The sequence below is a fragment of the Paramisgurnus dabryanus genome, chromosome 7 (genome assembly GCF_030506205.2).
Source record: "Paramisgurnus dabryanus chromosome 7, PD_genome_1.1, whole genome shotgun sequence".
Lineage (NCBI taxonomy): Eukaryota > Metazoa > Chordata > Actinopteri > Cypriniformes > Cobitidae > Paramisgurnus > Paramisgurnus dabryanus.
In genome coordinates, this window is record NC_133343.1 from 45,954,958 (window position 1) to 45,976,211 (window position 21,254).

Consider the following 21,254-nt stretch of genomic DNA (forward strand, 5'->3'; position numbering starts at 1 on the left):
GATAAACAGAGGAATATAAATACACACACACACACATACATAAATACATGTTTAATATAATAAAGCTTGACGGTGAAAGACTTTATACCCTAAAATTGCCAAATTTCCCTCAGACATCACACGTAATTGAATTAAACACTATTGGGCGGTTTTCTCGGACAGGACTTATCACTGACTAAAATTCTGACATCTCTTAACATATGAGTGCTATTGTTTTGTCTCAAAATGCACGCCAGTATTGTATTTTATAAGGTTTGTTTGTAAAAATGTCCCAATTATAATTAAGACGGAGTAATAAACCCTGTCCGGTAATCTTAACTAAAATAGATCCACTTTAACTCGGACACATAACATAACACACCTTTATATAACTTATATCTTTACAGAAACGTTGAGTATTTGCGTCTTTGCCAATTAATATAGTTTAAAATTAACATTTATTTACAAACACTTACCTGACGTGAACTTGAGGAAACGGCTGATGACTTGTGTCATGTGAATCAGTTAGTGATTCAGGCTGTTAGGTGCGGATTGATCTCAGATGAAATGACCTGTGATCCAGATCCTTCCGAATAAAGACATTTTAAATTAAAAACTCATGCACATACTGTAGATACACACACGCGCACACGGGTACACACACGGGTATATTTAGAAGTTTTATTTAAGATTGTTATGATATTGGGACTATTTCTCCACCCACTCCTTCAGCTCTGAAGTTCAAATTCGCATGCAGTCAGGTTATAACAAATGTAAAAGATACTGTAGTAGCTCATGTTAGTTCATGGGGCATTTATGTTAACACTTACGACACTTGATTTTTTAAAAATGTATTAGTAAATGGAAAAAATGTACATTAACTAAGCTTAATAAATGCTGTAGAAGAAATGTTTATTGTAAGTTCATGTTAGCTAAAGCATTAACTAATTTTTTAACAAATACAACCTTATTGTGCAGGGGTCTCCAACCCTGTTCCTCGTGAGCTAACATCCTGCAGATTTTAGCTTCCACCCCAATCAAACACAGGTGAACCAGTTAATCAAGGTGTTCAGGGTTGCTTGATAATTACAAACCATTGTGTTGGAGCTGAGTTGGAACTGAAGTCTGCAAGACGGTAGCTCACCTGAAGCAGGGTTTATTTTCTTTTGTATTCAGCTGAAAGGTCAGTAGCCGAGGCCCAATGAGTATGCTGTAGAGGGAGGAGGGCTTTAATTTTCCCATCTCAATGGTCCTGAACAATGCTTCCACACACACACACACACACACAAAAACGCTGCATTTACAAACTTATAATGCTGATCAGGCTGTCATGCAAGTCACATTCTTCTTATATGTGTAATTTTTCAATAGTCATATAGACTTTGATGAGTTGGAGTTAAGGGTGTAGCTAAACTCAACAATACGGAGTCAGAGTATGTATGTGTTTTTGAACAGAACTTCTCTGAAGAGGTCAGATCTTGTAAAGATAAGGGTCATTAACTGTAGTTTGCACACTCAATGGGAATTCAACTTATATAATGGAGGCCTTTCTGAGGCATTTAATATAATTTAGTAAGGTTGCATTCACACTGTATGTCCTAACAATGCTTTTATCAAACTTCAGGGCTGTACCCTGTATGTATTTTGTATGTGTTAAATGGGTAAATGGTTAAGAAAACGGCTTGGTATGATCTGATGGCAGAGGTCAAACTCGTGTTATTTCCTCCGAAGGATTTCTGTCAATGTTTGGACTGAGCTCTGTGGAAAGACGCAGGAGAAGGAAGGATGCAGATGACGGCAAGTAAGAAAGGAGGCTATTTGTATAGGTGATTTGTGTAAAGGATAAACAAAGACTAAAACTAATTACTGCTGGAGGTCAGCACTCTAAATGCATATTCAAAAGAGAGAGTTTTTTCAGCAAACTTACAGCGGTCACACTTATTTCGCAGTGAATCCAGATAGAAAGGGCACATGAAAAGTTGTGAAGAATTGATGACGGACTCTTTGAGAGTGAGCAAAATAAATTGACCATGAAATCTGGAACCTGGAATTAAATTGGCTAGAAGAAGAGACGAAAAATGGAGAAAAGGTACATGGTGTGACTTATAAAAAGTGTTTTTTTGTGAATGCCAAGGTTAATTTCCACATCGGTTAAATGGATTATTAAATTTTAGAGGATAAGTTTAAAGGAAGGAAACCATAATGGCCTGATAGATATCATTCAGAGTTGGATTAATGAAATCTGTGCAGCTTGTGAAGAACAGCTTTCCTTTAGCACTGAAGTTCAAAGGCGAATTATTCACATAGCAAACATATAAAATAATATGAATAATATTCAGTTAACAATGATTTGTATGGGAGTCAACTCAACAGATTTCAAGTTGTTTGATGGTTTCTCAGGGACGCAAGAAAATGCATTTCAAGAAGACATAAAAAAAAAAAAAAAAAAAAAACAACTGCATTTAATTTTTTTACTAGTTTTCAGATCTCACTTGATTTAATTTCTCATATTAACTTTTACCCCGCCAGCATTTTTTTTAAGTTGCCAGCCAGCACCAGCATTATGATTTTAATATAATTTTAATGCCTTTCAGAAAATTTTATTCTTTAAATATATATAAACATGCAATATATCAAATGAAAGAACAGACCCTCTGATTTCAAACAAAAAAAAAACGTTTCATCCAACCTTCATTTGTTCTCTTTTTATAACCAATCAAATATGGGTAGGTTTCTTCAAAAAAAAAAAAAAAAAAAAAAAAAAAAAATATATATATATATATATATATATATATATATATATATATATATATATATATATATATATATATATATATATATATATATATATATATATATATATATATATATCTAAGATCATTACATTTTTGTGAAGGACTTTTACTAGAGATCAGATTCAGAGCGATCCTCAAAACATACACAGAGTTTGAACTGTTTGCCTAAGGGAATACATATAAGTTGGGCAAGAGCCCACCTGGTGGATAATAGCGGAAATACGGATTGCCGGAAAAACTCGTCAATGGCAGGGAAGGGTTTTCTCTTAACTCGTCAATTCCGGGGAATGAGTTAAACTAATATACCTGTTTTTATTGAAAAAAATAAAAATAACGCTTGATACCTTACATACAGCACATCCAACAGCATCTATCACAGCCCAGATTGCCAGTCTGTGGTTACTTCAAAACAATCTACAGTCTTTTAAGGCCATATGGAGATTCAAAACCAATTGTAGAATATTAGCTGGGAAATAATGATGAGGAACTGACAAGGCTTGTTTTACTGAATGGAGTTTCTCCAAAGCGTGAAATTTGGATACTTGGCAACTAGGTAAACAAATCTTGCTGGTACATTGAGCAGCTACCCGATTTGACTTGAGTTGAAAGAAAGTAATTGTGGAACAGAGAGAAAATGGAAAGAGAGAGAGAGAGAGAGAGAGAGTGGGGGAGCAATGCCCTATTAGTTGTCTTTGGTCATCCACAATGGCAAAATGTGCCACACATCTCAGAATTGCAGACGAGGCAATAAGCACAAAGGGCTGATGGATAATTTATCACTCAATTTAACAGTTAATTCATTTCCATTCCTAGAAATATCTGTCACTTGAAAAAAATAAAGAGTGAGGCAAATTAAAGAGAGATAATGTAGAGAGCGACCACTGAAGAAAAGATCTGGAATGGGTGACAGTTTTAGAATGTCCTGTCTTTTTTGCCATCCCCTCTTTTGAAAGGAATAAAAAGACCTCTTCTCATCCTTTTCTTCCTTCACTTCTTTCTCTTACTTTTCTCTCTTAACCATTCCCATATCTCTTACTTTCCTTTGTCAGTAATTTTTTTTAATAATGTATGTGTGTGTCTTGTTAATAATAGCTATTTCTATAGACCTCAATGCATTCACCAAGACATTCATTGCATAATTGTTAATTTTAATGCCATAATGGCTTCAGATGGGAGGCCTGATTAGACATTTATTGCACAATTAAATGCAACATATTTAAAAACCACAAAAGGCTTCCATAATTATTTCAGGCCATTAATAAAATAGGCATTAAATTATATTGGACAAAGAGAAGTGAAATAGATTTCCATTAGAGGAATAGAGGCAGAGAGGGGGTAATAGATGAATTCTATTCTGAAATTAATTGTTGGCCAGCCTATTTCCACATACAGTGAAATAAATGAATAAGAAAGGAAGGGAAGGAGTTGGTGGCCATGAAAGAGGGTTGGGGGTGTGGTGGGAGTGACATTAGGAGTCTAAATATAAAGCCCTTTTGTTTGAGACCCTACTATAGCCATTATATTCAAAAGGGAAGAGAGAAAAGGAGAGAGAGAGAGAGAGAGAGAGAGAGAGAGAGAGAGAGAGGACTAGAGGTGTTTGGTGATTTAAAATGGATTTGAACGTTCGATGGATAGAAAATCCCCAAGTACCAAATCGCACCAATAATATATTGCTTCATTTAAAACTTTTATTTGTCATGGAACACGTTTACAAAGTGTAAAACAATATTCAAGTTAATTCTGACAAAATATACAAAAATTTTCACTAACAAAATATCTTACTTAAAGGCTTCTCATTGGCCACCACTAACAGCTTTTAAATAGATTTTATTTAACTTTTTTTAACTATATAATTACCTTGTCAGCAAATTCGGAAGGTCCTATAGACTACACATACTGTTAAGAAATCACAATATTTTCAGTGGATTCATATAAATGCTGTGGCGAAAGTTAATAAACAAGGTTTTAGAAAATAACAGAGTTTTCATCTCCAACAAACACACTGGAGGTCTTTAAACCAATTTAAAGGCAAATGATCTGAAAAGCGCTTCAGAGAGCAGTTCTAATGGGAAGCCAAATAGAATTGTCTTTTGAACTGCTGCTCTATTGAGATTCACAAAGTGTAAAGGAGAAGGATATAACAGATCCCCCTCCCAATAAAAAGAATCAATCAACACTTGATAGTAATGTAAATCAATTTATCTAAATCAATTTATCTACATTCAAAGGCATTCAGAATTTTTAATTTGACTCTCTTTTAGCATTGCCCTTTTGGTTTCCTTTCTTATTTTACTTACTATTTCACTGTGTTCCTTGGTTCCAAGCCTGGCTTGCTTGTGGGGTTTTTTCTCAATTAATTGTGTGTATCACTACTAGCGACAAAAAGAAAGTTAGAACCATCAGCATTTGTATTAAGTTTTTTTGTATGTATTGAACATTTAGAAATAATACTGATATTCCGAGTTTGTTAGCATGGTGTATATTAAAGGGTTATTTTACTTAAAGCAATAGTTCACCCAAAAATGAAAATTATGTCATTAATGACTCACCCTAATGTCGTTCCAAACCCGCAAGACCTCAGTTCTTCTTCGGAACACAGTTTAAGATGTTTTAGATTTAGAGCTTTCTGACCCTCCATTGAAAATGAAAATGAATGTAGGGTATACTGTCCATGTTCAGAAAGGTAAAAATAAATTTTGGTATAAAAAAAATATGACTTTATTCTGCATTGTCTTCTCTTCTGGGTCTGTTGCGAATCTGTGTACATGACACTGCAGTGACACTGCTGACGTACGACGCTGCTGACGTGTTATCGTTTACAGTCTGAGGGATAAGGACATCCGCGACATGCACACTTATGCACCATTTTTAAAATATAGCAATACCAAAATGCAAACAATGTAGAATAGCTTGAATCGAAACCAAGCTCGGCGCACCAGATAACACATCAGCAGCGTCGTACGTCAGCAGCGTCACTGCAGTGTCATGTGCGCGGATTCGCAACAGACCCGGAAGAAAAGACAATGCTGAATAAAGACGTATTTTTTTATTTTTGGACCAAAATGTATTTTCAATGCTTCAAAAAATTCTAACTGACCCACTGATGTCATATGGACTATTTTGATGATGTTATTACCTTTCTGTACATGGACAGTATACCGTACATAAATTTTCAATGAAGGGTCAGAAAGCTCTCGGACTTAATCTAAAACATCCTAAATTTTGTTCCAAAGATGAGCAGAGGTCCTACGGGTTTGCAACAACATGAGGGTGAGTCATTAATGACATATTTTTTTTTTTTGGGGGGGGGGGGGGGGTGAAATAACCCTTTAATAATGAATTGTCATTTTAGGATGTTTACTTTTAAATAATGCAGAACAACTGAAACGACAGCAATAATCACAACAAGGAAGTAGAGGAGTTAAATGTCTTCAGGACACTTAAAATATATGACACATTATGACACAAATATATTAACACTGTTGGATTATTTTGAAGTTGAAGGTCGTCACAATCCATGCCTATAGTAACCAGAAAACCCCAAACAACACCTTTTCGTGTGGGTTATAAAGAACAAGGGTTATAAAGAACAAGAACGACATTGGGGTTTCAAACAAAAGTTGTGGATAAACTATCCCTTTTAGGTATTCAGTAAAGTGCAAAGAGCTAATAGTGCAATAAAACTGGCACTTTCCATTGCCTATACTGATTTTGCTTCTTTTAGGGACTAACCTAATTCTTAGCTCTCAAAGAAAGTACATGTGCACCTCAAAGAAGACTAATAAGGATTTTGAATAAGATGAGAGACTTTTATGTTATTAAAAAAACTTTATATTTTTCATCTGCTGTCTTAGGATGCAAATCTAGCAAAGACTCTTGGAAACACAATTACCGATCAGGAAACTGAAAATGTGCTGCACGTCATCACAGCTCTAAGCATGGCTGTCTTCTTCTTAATGAAGGTCAGAGAAGAGGCCCCATTTCTCTTTTGGGGTGATAACTCATCTCTATCTCCTGTTATCTGTGTCTGGCCTCTTTAATCCTAATTGTATTGTATGATTGTGCGATGCGTGCTTCTGTGTCTCTGTAGCATTACCCTCCTCCCTTTATTACCAACCATTGCCTTGAACCTCTTTTACAGTAATTTCTATTCTGTTTTGTTTCATTCAATCACTGGCTCTTTCTTTAATTTTTTATTAACTTTGCCCTTTGCACACGGCAAGTGATTCTCTGAGAGGCACTTATTGGGTTCTTTCATAAAAAAAATATTTAAAAAATATTCAACCATGAAAATTGACATTTATATATGTCTCCCGTTGGTCATATATTTCTGTCTAATGCTCATTTCAGTTTTGATTAGGACTTGGTCCCAGCTATTGATAGTTATAGATTGATAGGTGGAGAGAATGAGAAAGAGGAAACAGATACGTAAAGAGCTGAAGATGGACGGGGGCCTAGATGTGACTGGACAATTTCCCAGACATGTGACCCAATCTTGAAGCATTGACTGCTTGGCTTTCACCATTTTCCCAAAATAGCATTATGCTAATCACTCTTACAGCCGCCCAAAAAAAAACTGTGATAGTGCATGGGCTAATGAAATGTCTCCAAACCAAACAGCATTTTTTTGTAAATATATATTTTGCAGAGGTTCCAGAAAAATGCTGGCTGTGACAGCTGACTAAAATCAATTTCCACACTGGAGAGAAATTTGAGCCAAGAGCCCTGCCAGAACAAACAGTAGCAATTTGAATATGTGAAATAATGTCAGTCTGTGATGAGACAGCGGGCTTGGGAAGGAGATGGAGGGGGTAGGTTGAGGCAAGATTCCACTTTTCAACCCACTGTCTCATAATGGACAGAATATTTTGAATTTCACCTTTAAGGCTAGCTGTCAGAGAGAAAAGTTGCTGGAGGTCATTGTCGGGGGGGTTGCTTAGTGTTTGCTCAAAACATGCCAAAACAACTTTTAACTTCCATTACAATTAAATAATTGGCTGACACACCAACCTTTAGGGGTGAAAAACTTTTATTCAGTTATTTTTTGTAAATACCAGTGGTCATAAAGTACATCATTTAACATCATATATGAAGAGTTCAGATGCAAAACCCATTGCTGAGTTTACACCAACCATGTTTCGGGCGTCAAAATCGCGTCTACCATGCGTGGTGTGCCGCTTGAACAATTTGGATGCATTCGCGCGTGTAGAGCGGAGTAGACGCGCGGAAAAAGCAAGCATTTGACGCGCGTCAGATTCAAACTCCGCTTCTTGTGGGAGGGGCAAGTGCTATGCGGTTGTCTGTTTGCAAGATGACTGATGTTGATTGTGCATTTATCAAGAGAGTTACCAGTTTGTATTTGGTAACCTTACTATAGGGGAAAATAAACGACGCTTGTCGATAAACGTCACATGACTCAAAAGTGAAGTGTGTATTACAATTGCCAGGTTGCCCAATGTCCTAAATGACACTCTTCCAAGCGAGGTCCTTTTTATTCCTGTCTCCTCTATAGAAATAAGAACTTGTGTGGTATAGCTCCGGGTGACTGCTTACGGACATCAAGCGTTGGTTGAATGAGTGACTCCGGGCGGGGCTGCAACCACAGCAGCAAGCAGGCTCCTGATTGGTTAACCCGGCACGAAATTCCGCCAAAGTTCAAATTTTTCAACTCGGGCGTCAGCCGCAAATTCGCGTGAACCGCAAAATGCACAAAAAGCACCATTTGCGCGCACGGCGCACAACGCTCAATTCGTGCCGGAAACGAGTCTTCCGCGCTGTGGAACCTCTTGACACGCGTCACATATGGAAAGAAATTAGACTCAACATTATTAACAAATACATGCACAGTTATCTGTGAACTGGATGCATGTTACAAATGTATTTTACTATCCACGAACAAATGTCTTAAGATTTGAATATGTGAAATTCAGAATTTGAATGAACGTGTATCGATTTGTACAAATGTACAAATACAAATGTTTTATTGTGTATTCAAATATCATAATTTGCGCGTGCAAAAAGGTAGATGTGCATTTGTGGATCAGGTGACACGCGTGCATTAATCCCGTTCTGTTCATTTGTATATTGAGACTTTTATTTTGCCGTTTAAAGCATTTTATGAGCCAAATACAAACAACTATCAATGAATGAACTAAACAGATGTCTTTGATTTTGTGTCTGTGAATTTTAATATTTACGTGAATGTGCATCGATTTGTACAAACAGAGACATATTTGTGAATTCAGTTGGTATATTTCGTATCATTATTTCACAATTTGTGCACGCAAATAAGAGGATGTGCATTTGTGGATCAGGCGACCCGCGTGCATTCATCCTGTTCTGTTCATACGAGTTTTGAGACTTAAGTAGCGTGGTTTGCATTAAAAGATCCACGAGCACAGCTGTGCTAAGAAAACAGTTACCACTAGGTGTCTGTCTAACGGAGTTTCACACATGGCGGCGAATTATGTTTTCTGTGTTTCCCTTTAGTCTGGTGTTTTTATAGCATTACGTTTATTATCTATATATATTAAATGTTTTAATGGTTTGGCTACTGAGATGTGTATGTGTGCATGTATGTAATGTATCTTTATTGTCCTTTAATGGTAAGTCAATTATTTTTACAGTATAATTCACTTAATTTTAAAAAGTAATACTTTCATGTATTATACTATACCATTTATTAAATATTTCATTATTTTCAATATTTCAATATTTCTTTTTACCTTATATATATCCTACGTGTTTGTTCTACAATTATTGTGTTACATGCATACAAATTAATATGCCCCAACCTGTTTATATATAAATAACACTTCACATCATGGGTGTGTGCTATATTTATTAAGAATGTCCACATAATAATTATTAACAATTTTTTATTAAAACAGGCTATAAAAATACCACAATAGAAAACTGTGGAAAGTATGAAATATTTAATAAACTGTATTATAGAATACATTAAATTATTGGTTTTTTTGTATAAACCATTCAAATCTTTAGTCTTTATAAATATATAAAAACATACCGTGATAAAAATGCTACACTAAAGGGAAGGGAACAGACTTTGACAAAACACCTGAAATCAGTTGCTTTGCTTAGGACCTACTTATTAATGCTGGTATCCCCAACACCAAACAATTATAATCTGATCTAGGAGTCTAAATTTATATTATTATTCAGATTATACGTTATTTAAGGTTATGTGAATAATAGCCTATATTTAAGCACTTATAAAATATTGTATTAACAAAGTACTTATACACACTTTAAAGTGCTGAACTGCTGATCGATTCATAACGAAAACATGATTTATAAACGTATATATTTAGTGTGATATAAATTGTAAAAAGTCTGTTGTATGTTGTAAAAATCTCTCCTCAGGCTTCGTCTTTGGGTCTTCAGAGGGATTACTCGCCCGAATATTAACATTTACTAAGTTTCCCAACGGCCCGTACCTGAGACTGATTGAGCGCGTCGCCTGTTCTTCATTTGGTGGACTTTATTTATTTAATTTAGATCTTCATTTAGATCTCACCAAACCTGTTCGGTGCGAAGTCTTGCTTTGCCTTGGTGAACGTTGCTGAGCGTTTCTTTGCCTATCTTTACCTGGATTTATATATCCCGACTGTTTATTGGATTATTGTATATGTATAATCTAATTAAAAATGTAATGTAGTGTCACCCAGATCAGGAAAGGCAGTAATACTTAAGGATCCTGATCTGAGTGACAGTACATTACACACACGGTAACTTTTTTTTTAATTAAGCTCCTAAATCAAATTACTGATTTAATTACAAATAATATTACTGAACTAGTTTTGTAGCTGTGAAGGACTTTCCCTTGCGGTGATTTTGCGTGCCGCTGTATGCGATTTTACGGCCTTTATTTACTAAAAATATAATTTAAATCCAGAACAACGAGTGTTCAGTCCGGGACCCTTAATAAATGTGTGAAGTCTGGAGCAGATTGAACAATGTATGCCTGAATTACAGCAGCTTCCTGTTTAATGTCAAAACATCACACTTTGCCAGGCCACCACGGACACACCCTTCGACGAAAAATCAAGATCTTCGCAATTTATCACCGCAAAGGGCTTAACATCAGTCTGACCAAATATGATGATGATTTGATTAAATCTCTAAGAACAGTAAATCACAGCGTAAAACATGGTATTTCATGCTACCACTAGGTGGCGCTGTGACTGAAGCTGAATATTGGCATTGAAATGTGTTCAGGCCAGGACACTTATCAAACGTGTGAAGCGTGGGGCAGATTGGACATTGTATAACTGAGTTAGAGCCACTTCCTGTATCATGGCGAAAACAACGAAATTTGGCAGGCTGCCACGGACACACCCTCCAACAAAAAGTCAAGATCTCCGCAATTTAACATTGCAAAGGCCTTTAAATAAGACTGACCAAATATGATGATGATCGGATTAAATCTGTAGGAGGAGTTTGTTAAAGTACGAAGCCTGGAAATGCCAAAATTTGCTCAGAAATCACAGTGAAAATTAAAAATGGCCAACTTCCTGTGGGGTTTAGAGCTTCGCTCCAAGAGACTTTTTTGTAGGTCTTGGGGTGATAGATGATCCTACTAAATTTCGTATCTGTATGTTTTTCGTAGCGGGGGGACTGTTCTCCTGAAATTTAGCAGGTGGCGCTATTGAGCCATTTCTACACGCCCACTTCCGGTGCCTATGCCACATGTAAATTTTCGCCACTTCTGACATGTGTGCAAAATTTCATGAGTTTTCGAGCATGTTTCGCCCCTCAAAAATGCGATTCACTTTGGAGAAGAAGAAGAATAAAATATAGCTGCAAGCAGTGATGGCGGGCCCTCGCACGTTTGTTTACCGCTACACGGTGCCTCCGAGAAAACGATGCACGGTGGGCATGTGCATCAAGTGGGTATATATCAGTGTACTATTTCATGTTGCTACTGACCCATTTAGGTACAGTAGGTAAAAGAAACCCCATATTTTAGAAAAACGGGGGCGCTAGTCAGTCACTAAATAGACACGCCTTTATCTGACGTTTTTGTCAACACTTGACAGCCGACAAATCAGATGTGTGTGCCAAATTTAAACTTAACTACGCTGCCAAGAGCCTGAAATATGCCTGAAATAAAAGTACGTTTGACGCGTTGCCATGGGAACAGCGTTCGATGTGTCAAAAATTCCTTTGCAAATTAGCGTCTTCAATGTCTCAGCATAATGTTGACCACTTCTGGTGTCAATCGCATGAATCCCATACGAGGAGTATTTAAAAGTTCACAGCATGTAACTGTCAGCCTTAAATATGCTGGAAAATGAAAACAAAGTTTGAAGCGTTGCCATGGGAACAACGTTTGAGAAATCAAAAATCCCTTTCCAATTTATCATCTACAATGTCTCAGCATCATGTTGACAACTTCTGGAGTCAATCGCATGAAAATCCTAGAAGGAGTATTTAAAAGAGCATCCCATGGAACTGTAAGGCTTAAATATGTCTTTGAAATGAAAGTAAAGTTTGATGCGTTGCCATGGGAACAGCGTTCAAGATATCAAAAATCCCTTCGCAATTTATCATCTACAATGTCTCTGCATCATGTTGACCACTTCTGGTGTTAATCGCATGAATATCCTAGAAGGAGTATTTAAAAGAACATTGGCGTCAACTGAAAGGCTTAAATATGCCTTTAAAATGAAAGTAAAGTTTGACGCGTTGCCATGGGAACAGCGTTTGAGATATCAAAAATCCCTTCGCAATTTATCATCTACTATGTTTCGGCATCATGTTGACCACTTCTGGTGTCAATTGCATGATTATTCTAGAAGGAGTATTTAAAAGTTAACTGCATGCAACTGTAAGGCTTAAATAAGCCTTTAAAATGAAAGTAAAGTTTGACGAGTTGCCATGGGAACAGCGTTTGAGATATCAAAAATCCCTTTGCAATTTATCATCTACAATGTCTCGGCATCATGTTGACCACTTCTGGTGTCAATCTCATGAATATTCTAGAAGGAGTATTTAAAAGAACATCGGCGTCAACTGAAAGGCTTAAATATGCCTTTAAAATGAAAGTAAAATCTGACGCGTTGCCATGGGAACAGCGTTTGAGATATCAAAAATCCCTTCGCAATTTATCATCTACAATGTCTCAGCATTATGTTGACCACTTCTGGAGTCAATCACATTATTTCCTCAGGAGGAGTATTTAAAAGTTTACCGCATGCAGCTGTAAGGTTTAAATATGCCTTAAAAATGAAAGTAAAGTTTGACAGGTTGCCATGGGAACAGGGTTCAAGATATCAAAAATCCCTTCGCAATTTATCATCTACAATGTCTTGGCATCATGTTGACCACTTTTGGTGTCAATCGCATAAACATTCTAGGAGGAGTATTTAAAAGAACATCGCATGGAACTGTCAAAAAAAATCCACCTTTGTGACTGACACACTTCCTGGCGCCTGGTGGTGGCGCTATACCCCGTAGTCACAATAGGCACATCGATGCGATCGGAATCTTCAGACGAACAAAAACACTGCGTGTCATCACAATAAGACATTTTTTGCCTTTGATATTAGACACTTCCTGTTTCTCTGATGTCGCCATAAATTTGTCGCCTCGCCATGGCAGAACCGTTTGAGATATCAAAAATTCCTTCGCAATTTAGCAAGTACAATGTCTCGACATCATGATCACCACGTTTGGTGTCAATCCCATGAATCCACTAGGAGGAGTATTTAAAAGTTCAACGCATGCATTTTGTAAACGATCCAAAATAGCCGACTTCCTGTTGGGCGGAGCTTAAATGTTAGAGGGCGAAAGTTGTTCGGGTCGATGAGATCTATAAGCGTACCAATTCTCGTACATGTGCGTACATTTTTGCCCGATCTGTGCATCAATGTTTTTTTTTTTGCATTACAGGGGGCGCTACAGAGGCCCCGTGCCACGCCCGTGTTCCAGCCTTTGAATTTCTGCGATGACGGACGACTCTGACGTCTGTGCCAAATTTCAAGAGTTTTCGAGTATGTTAAGGCACCCAAAAAGTCCAAAAGTGTTAAAAAATAATAATAATAAAAAATAAATATAGCTGCAAGCAGCAATGGCGGGCCCTCGCACGTTTTTTTACCGCTACACGGTGCGTCCGAGAAAACGATGCACGGTGGGCACGTGGATCAAGTGGGTAAATATCAGTGGGCTATTTAATGTTGTTACTGAGCCATTTGGGGACTGTAGGTAAAAGAAACCCCACATTTTAGACAAACGGGGGCGCTAGTGAGCCACTTAAGAGACACACCTATGTCTGACCTGTTTGTGCACACTTAACAGCCGACAACTCTGATGTGTGTCGCGACTTTTAGGTTAATCTAAGCACGCCAAGAGTCCTAAATATGCCTGAAATAAATGTAAAGTTTGGGGCGTTGCCATGGGAACAGCGTTCGAGATATCAAAAATCCCTTCGCAATTTATCATCTACAATGTCTCGGCATCATGTTGACCACTTCTGGTGTCAATCTCATGAATATTCTAGAAGGAGTATTTAAAAGAACATCAGCGTCAACTTAAAGGCTTAAATAAGCCTTTAAAATGAAAGTAAAATCTGACGCGTTGCCATGGGAACAGCGTTTGAGATATCAAAAATCCCTTCGCAATTTATCATCTACAATGTCTCAGCATTATGTTGACCACTTCTGGAGTCAATCACATTATTTCCTCAGGAGGAGTATTTAAAAATTTACCGCATGCAGCTGTAAGGTTTAAATATGCCTTAAAAATGAAAGTAAAGTTTGACAGGTTGTCATGGGAACAGCGTTTGAAATATCAAGAATCCCTTCGCAATTTATCATCTACAATATCTCGGCTTCATGTTGACCACTTTTGGTGTCAATTGCATGATTATTCTAGAAGGAGTATAATAAAAGTTCACTGCATGCAACTGTAAGGCTTAAATATGCCTTTAAAATGAAAGTAAAGTTTGACACGTTGCCATGGGAATAGCGTTCGAGATATCAAAAATCCCTTCGCAATTTATCATCTACAATGTCTCGCCATCATGTTGACCACTTCTGGTGTTAATCGCATGAATATCCTAGAAGGAGTATATTAAAGGAACATCGGCGTCAACTAAAAGGCTTAAATATGCCTTTAAAATGAAAGTAAAGTTTGACGCGTTGCCATGGGAACAGCGTTTGAGATATCAAAAATCCCTTTGCAATTTATCATCTACAATGTCTCGGCATCATGTTGACCACTTTTGGTGTCAATTGCATGAATATCCTAGAAGGAGTATTTAAAGGAACATCGGCGTCAACTGAAAGGCTTAAATATGCCTTTAAAATGAAAGTAAATTTGATGCGTTGCCATGGGAACAGCGTTTGAGATATCAAAAATCCCTTCGCAAGTTATCATCTACAATCTCTCGGCTTCATGTTCACCACTTTTGGTGTCAATTGCATGATTTTTCTAGAAGGAGTATTTAAAAGAGCATAGCATGGAATTGTCAAAAAAAATCCAGCTTTGTGACTGACACACTTCCTGGCGCCTGGTGGTGGCGCTATACCCGGGAGTCACAATAGGCACATCGATGCGTTCGGAATCTTCAGACGAACAAACACCCTGCGTGGCATCACAATAAGATATTTTTTGCCTTAGAAATTAGACACTTCCTGTTTCTCTAAATTCGCCATAAATTCGTCGCCTCGCCATGGCAGAACCGTTCGAGATATCAAAAATCCCTTCGCAATTTAGCAAGTACAATGTCTCGACATCATGATCACCACGTTTGGTGTCAATCCCATGAATCCACTAGGAGGAGTATTTAAAAGTTCAACGAATGCATTTTTTAAACAATCCAAAATAGCCGACTTCCTGTTGGGCGGAGCTTAAATGTTAGAGGGCGAAAGTTGTTCGGGTCGATGAGATCTATATGCGTACCAACTCTCGTACATGTGCGTAAATTTTTGCCCGATCTGTGCATCAATGTTTTTTTTTGCATTACAGGGGGCGCTATAGAGCCCCCGTGCCACGCCCGTGTTCCAGCCTTTGGATTTCTGCGATGACGGACGACTCTGACATCTGTGCCAAATTTCAAGAGTTTTCGAGTATGTTAAGGCCCCCAAAAAGTCCAAAAGTGTTAAAAAAAAAATAAAAAAAATAAAAAATAATAATAATCCGAGCAAAAACAATAGGGCTTCGCACCTACGGTGCAGGCCATTCTGGCCTGCTCCTCGGTGCTCGGGCCCTAATTAAAACTGCAAGCAGTGATGGAAGGGCCCTCGCACGCATGTGCACCGCCACTCTATGGCCTTAGTAAAGCAATGAACCAGGGGGATTGAAATTTCAGTGGGTAGATATAGGCGGATATTCAAAGGAACTTTGAAGTGCCACACCTCCTTTGTGCAGCAGATGGCGCTATGATTGTGATTGATTGTTGTAACATTGATGTGTTGAGGCCAGGACCCTTGTCAAACGTATGATGTCTGTGACAGGTCGGACATTGCATGCCTGAGTTACAACAGCTTTCTAATGGCGAAACATCACTTTTTGCGAGGCCGCCACGGACACGCCCTTCAACGAAAAGTCAAGATCTTCGCAATTTATCATCGCAAAGGGCTTAAGATCAGTCTCACCTGATATGATAATGATTTGATAAAATCTCTGAGAACAGTGAATCACAGCGTAAAACAAGGCATTTCCTGCTACCTCTAGGTGGCGCTAGGACTGAAGCTGAATATTGGCATTAAAATGTGTTCAGGCCAAGACTCTTATCAAACGTGTTAAGTGTGGGGCAGATTGGACATTGTATGCCTTAGTTATAACAACTTCCTGTTTCATGGCGAAAACGCTGAACTTTGTCAGGTCGCCACGGACACACCTTCCAACGAAAAGTCAAAAGCTCCGCAATTTAACATCGCAAAGGCCTTTAGATGAGATTGACCAAATATGATGACGATCTGACAAAATCTCTAGGAGGAGTTCGTTAAAGTACGAAGCCTGGAAATGACAAAATTTGCACAGAAATCACAGCAAAAATTAAAAATGGCTGACTTCCTGTGAGGTTTAGAGCTTCGCTCCAAGAGACTTTTTTGTAGGTCTTGGGGTGATATATGACCCTACCAAATTTCGTATCTGTATGTTTTTCGTAGTGGGGGGGCTGTTCTCTTGAAATTTTGCAGGTGGCGCTATCGAGCCATTTTTAGACGCCCACTTCTGACGCCTATACTACATGTAAATTTTCGCCACTTCGGACGCGTGTGCAAATTTTCATGAGTTTTCGAGTATGTTTAGCCCCTCAAAAATGCGATCCATTTCGGAGAAGAAGAATAAGAATAATAATAATAATAATAAACAGAGCAAAAACAATAGGGTCCTCACACCCTGGTGTGCTCGGGCCCTAAATATAGCTGCAAGCAGCAATGGCGGGCCCTCGCACGTTTTTTTACCGCTACACGGTGCGTCCGAGAAAACGATGCACGGTGGGCAAGGGCATCAAGTGGGTAAATATCAGTGGGCTATTCAATGTTGATATTGACCCATTTGGGGACTGTAGGTAAAAGAAACCCCACATTTTAGAAAAACGGAAGCGCTAGTGAGCGACTTAAGAGACACGCCTATATCTGACCTTTTAGTGCACACTTAAAAGCCGACAACTCTGATGTGTGTGCCAACTTTTAGGTTAATCTAAGCACGCCAAGAGCCTTAAATATGCCTGAAATAAAAGTAAGGTTTGGGGCGTTGCCATGGGAACAGCGTTTGAGATATCAAAAATCCCTTCGCAATTAATCATCTACAATGTCTCCGCATCATGTTGACCACTTTTGGTGTCAATCGCATGAAGATCCTAGAAGAAGTATTTAAAGGAACATCGGCGTCAACTGAAAGGCTTAAATATGCCTTTAAAATGAAAGTAAAGTTTGACACGTTGCCATGGGAACAGCGTTTGAGATATCAAAAATCCCTTCGCAATTTATCATCTACAATGTCTCCACATCATGTTGACCACTTTTGGTGTCAATCGCATGAATATCCTAAAAGGAGTATTTAAAGGAACATCGGCGTCAACTGAAAGGCTTAAATATGCCTTTAAAATGAAAGTAAACTTTGACGCGTTGCCATGGGAACAGCGTTTGAGATATCAAAAATCCCTTCGCAATTTATCATCTACAATCTCTCGGCTTCATGTCACCACTTTTGGTGTCAATTGCATGATTTTTCTAGAAGGAGTATTTAAAAGAACATCGCATGGAACTGTCAAAAAAAATCCAGCTTTGTGACTGACACACTTCCTGGCGCCTGGGGGTAGCGCTATAACCGGGAGTCACAATAGGCACATCGATGAGATCGGAATCTTCAGACGAACAAACACCCCGCATGGCATCACAATAAGATATTTTTTGCCTTAGAAATTAGACACTTCCTGTTTCTCTAAATTCGCCATAAATTCGTCGCCTCGCCATGGCAGAACCGTTTGAGATGTAGGAGGAGTATTTAAAAGTTCAACGAATGCATTTTTTAAACAATCCAAAATAGCAGACTTCCTGTTGGGCGGAGCTTAAATGTTAGAGGGCGAAAGTTGTTCGGGTCGATGAGATCTATATGCGTACCAACTCTCGTACATGTGCGTACATTTTTGCCCGATCTGTGCATCAAATTTTTTTTTTGCATTACAGGGGGCGCTATAGAGCCCCCTTGGCACGCCCGTGTTCCAGCCTTTGGATTTCTGCGATGACAGACGACTCTGATGTCTGTGCCAATTTTCAAGAGTTTTCGAGTATGTTAAGGCACCCAAAAAGTCCAAAAGTGTTAAAAAAAAAATAAATAAAAAATAAATAAATAAAAAATAATAAAAATAATAATCCGAGCAAAAACAATAGGGCTTCGCACCTTTCGGTGCAGGCCATTCTGGCCTGCTCCTCGGTGCTCGGGCCCTAAATATAGCTGCAAGCAGCAATGGCGGGCCCTCGCACGTTTTTTTACCGCTACACGGTGCGTCCGAGAAAACGATGCACGGTGGGCAAGGGCATCAAGTGGGTAAATATCAGTGGGCTATTTAATGTTGTTACTGAGCCATTTGGGGACTGTAGGTTAAAGAAACCCCACATTTTAGACAAACGAGGGCGCTAGTGAGCCACTTAAGAGACACGCCTATGTGTGACCTGTTTGTGCACACTTAACAGCCGACAACTCTGATGTGTGTGCCGACTTTTAGATTAATCTAAGCACGCCAAGAGTCCTAAATATGCCTGAAATAAATGTAAAGTTTGCGGCGTTGCCATGGGAACAGCGTTCGAGATATCAAAAATCCCTTTGCAATTTATCATCTACTATGCCTCAGCATCATGGTGACCACTTTTGGTGTCAATTGCATGATTATTCTAGAAGGAGTATTTAAAGGAACATTGATGCAACTGAAAGGCTTAAATATGCCTTTAAAATGAAAGTAAAGTTTGACACGTTGCCATGGGAACAGCGTTCGAGATATCAAAAATCCCTTCGCAATTTATCATCTACAATCTCTCGGCTTCATGTTGACCACTTTTGGTGTCAATTGCATGATTTTTCTAGAAGGAGTATTTAAAAGAACATAGCATGGAACTGTCAAAAAAAATCCACCTTTTTGATTGATACACTTCCTGGCGCCTGGTGGTGGCGCTATACCTGGGAGTCACAATAGGCACATCGATGCGATCGGAATCTTCAGACGAACAAACACCCCGCGTGGCATCACAATAAGACATTTTTTGCCTTAGATATTAGACACTTCCTGTTTCTCTGATTTCGCCATAAATTTGTCGCCTCGCCATGGCAGAACCGTTCGAGATATCAAAAATCCCTTCGCAATTTAACAAGTACAATGTCTCGACATCATGTTTACCACGTTTGGTGTCAATACCATGAATCCACTAGGAGGAGTATTTAAAAGTTCAACAAATGCATTTTTTAAACAATCCAAAATAGCGGACTTCCTGTTGGGCGGAGCTTAAATGTTAGAGGGCGAAAGTTGTTCGGGTCGATGAGATCTATATGCGTACCAACTCTCGTACATGTGCGTACATTTTTGCCCGATCTGTGCATCAAATTTTTTTTTTGCATTACAGGGGGCGCTATAGAGCCCCCTTGGCACGCCCGAGGTTCCAGCCTTTGGATTTCTGCGATGACGGACGACTCTGATGTCTGTGCCAATTTTCAAGAGTTTTCGAGTATGTTAAGGCACCCAAAAAGTCCAAAAGTTTTAAAAAAATAATAATAATAAAAATAATAATAATAATAAAAAATATAGCTGCAAGCAGCAATGGCGGGCCCTCGCACGTTTTTTTACCGCTACACGGTGCGTCCGAGAAAACGATGCACGGTGGGCAAGGGCATCAAGTGGGTAAATATCAGTGGGCTATTTAATGTTGTTACTGAGCCATTTGGGGATTGTAGGTAAAAGAAACCCCACATTTTAGACAAACGGGGGCACTAGTGAGCCACTTAAGAGACACGCCTATATCTGACCTTTTTGTGCACACTTAACAGCCGACAGATCTGATGTGTGTGCCAACTTTAAGGTTAATCTAATCACGCCAAGAGCCTTAAATATGCCTGAAATAAAAGTAAAGTTTGCTGCGTTGCCATGGGAACAGCGTTCGAGATATCAAAAATCCCTTCGCAATTTATCATCTACTATGCCTCAGCATCATGTTGACCACTTCTGGAGTCAATCGCATGAATATCCTAGAAGGAGTATTTAAAGGAACATCGGCGTCAACTGAAAGGCTTAAATATGCCTTTAAAATGAAAGTAAACTTTGATGCGTTGCCATGGGAACAGCGTTTGAAATATCAAAAATCCCTTCACAATTTATCATCTACAATATCTCGGCTTCATGTTGACCACTTTTGGTGTCAATTGCATGATTATTCTAGAAGGAGTATATAAAAGTTCACTGCATGCAACTGTAAGGCTTAAATATGCCTTTAAAATGAAAGTAAAGTTTGACACGTTGCCATGGGAATAGCGTTCGAGATATCAAAAATTCCTTCGCAATTTATCATCTATGATGTCTCGCCATCATGTTGACCACTTCTGGTGTTAATCGCATGAATATCCTAGAAGGAGTATTTAAAGGAACATTGGCGTCAACTAAAAAGCTTAAATATGCCTTTAAAATGAAAGTAAAGTTTGACGCGTTGCTATGGGAACAGCATTTGAGATATCAAAAATCCCTTCGCAATTTATCATCTACAATGTCTCGGCATCATGTTGACCACTTTTGGTGTCAATTGCATGAATATCCTAGAAGGAGTATTTAAAGGAACATCGGCGTCAACTGAAAGGCTTAAATATGCCTTTAAAATGAAAGTAAAATTTGACGCGTTGCCATGGGAACAGCGTTTGAGATATCAAAAATCCCTTCGCAATTTATCATCTACAATCTCTCGGCTTCATGTTCACCACTTTTGGTGTCAATTGCATGATTTTTCTAGAAGGAGTATTTAAAAGAACATA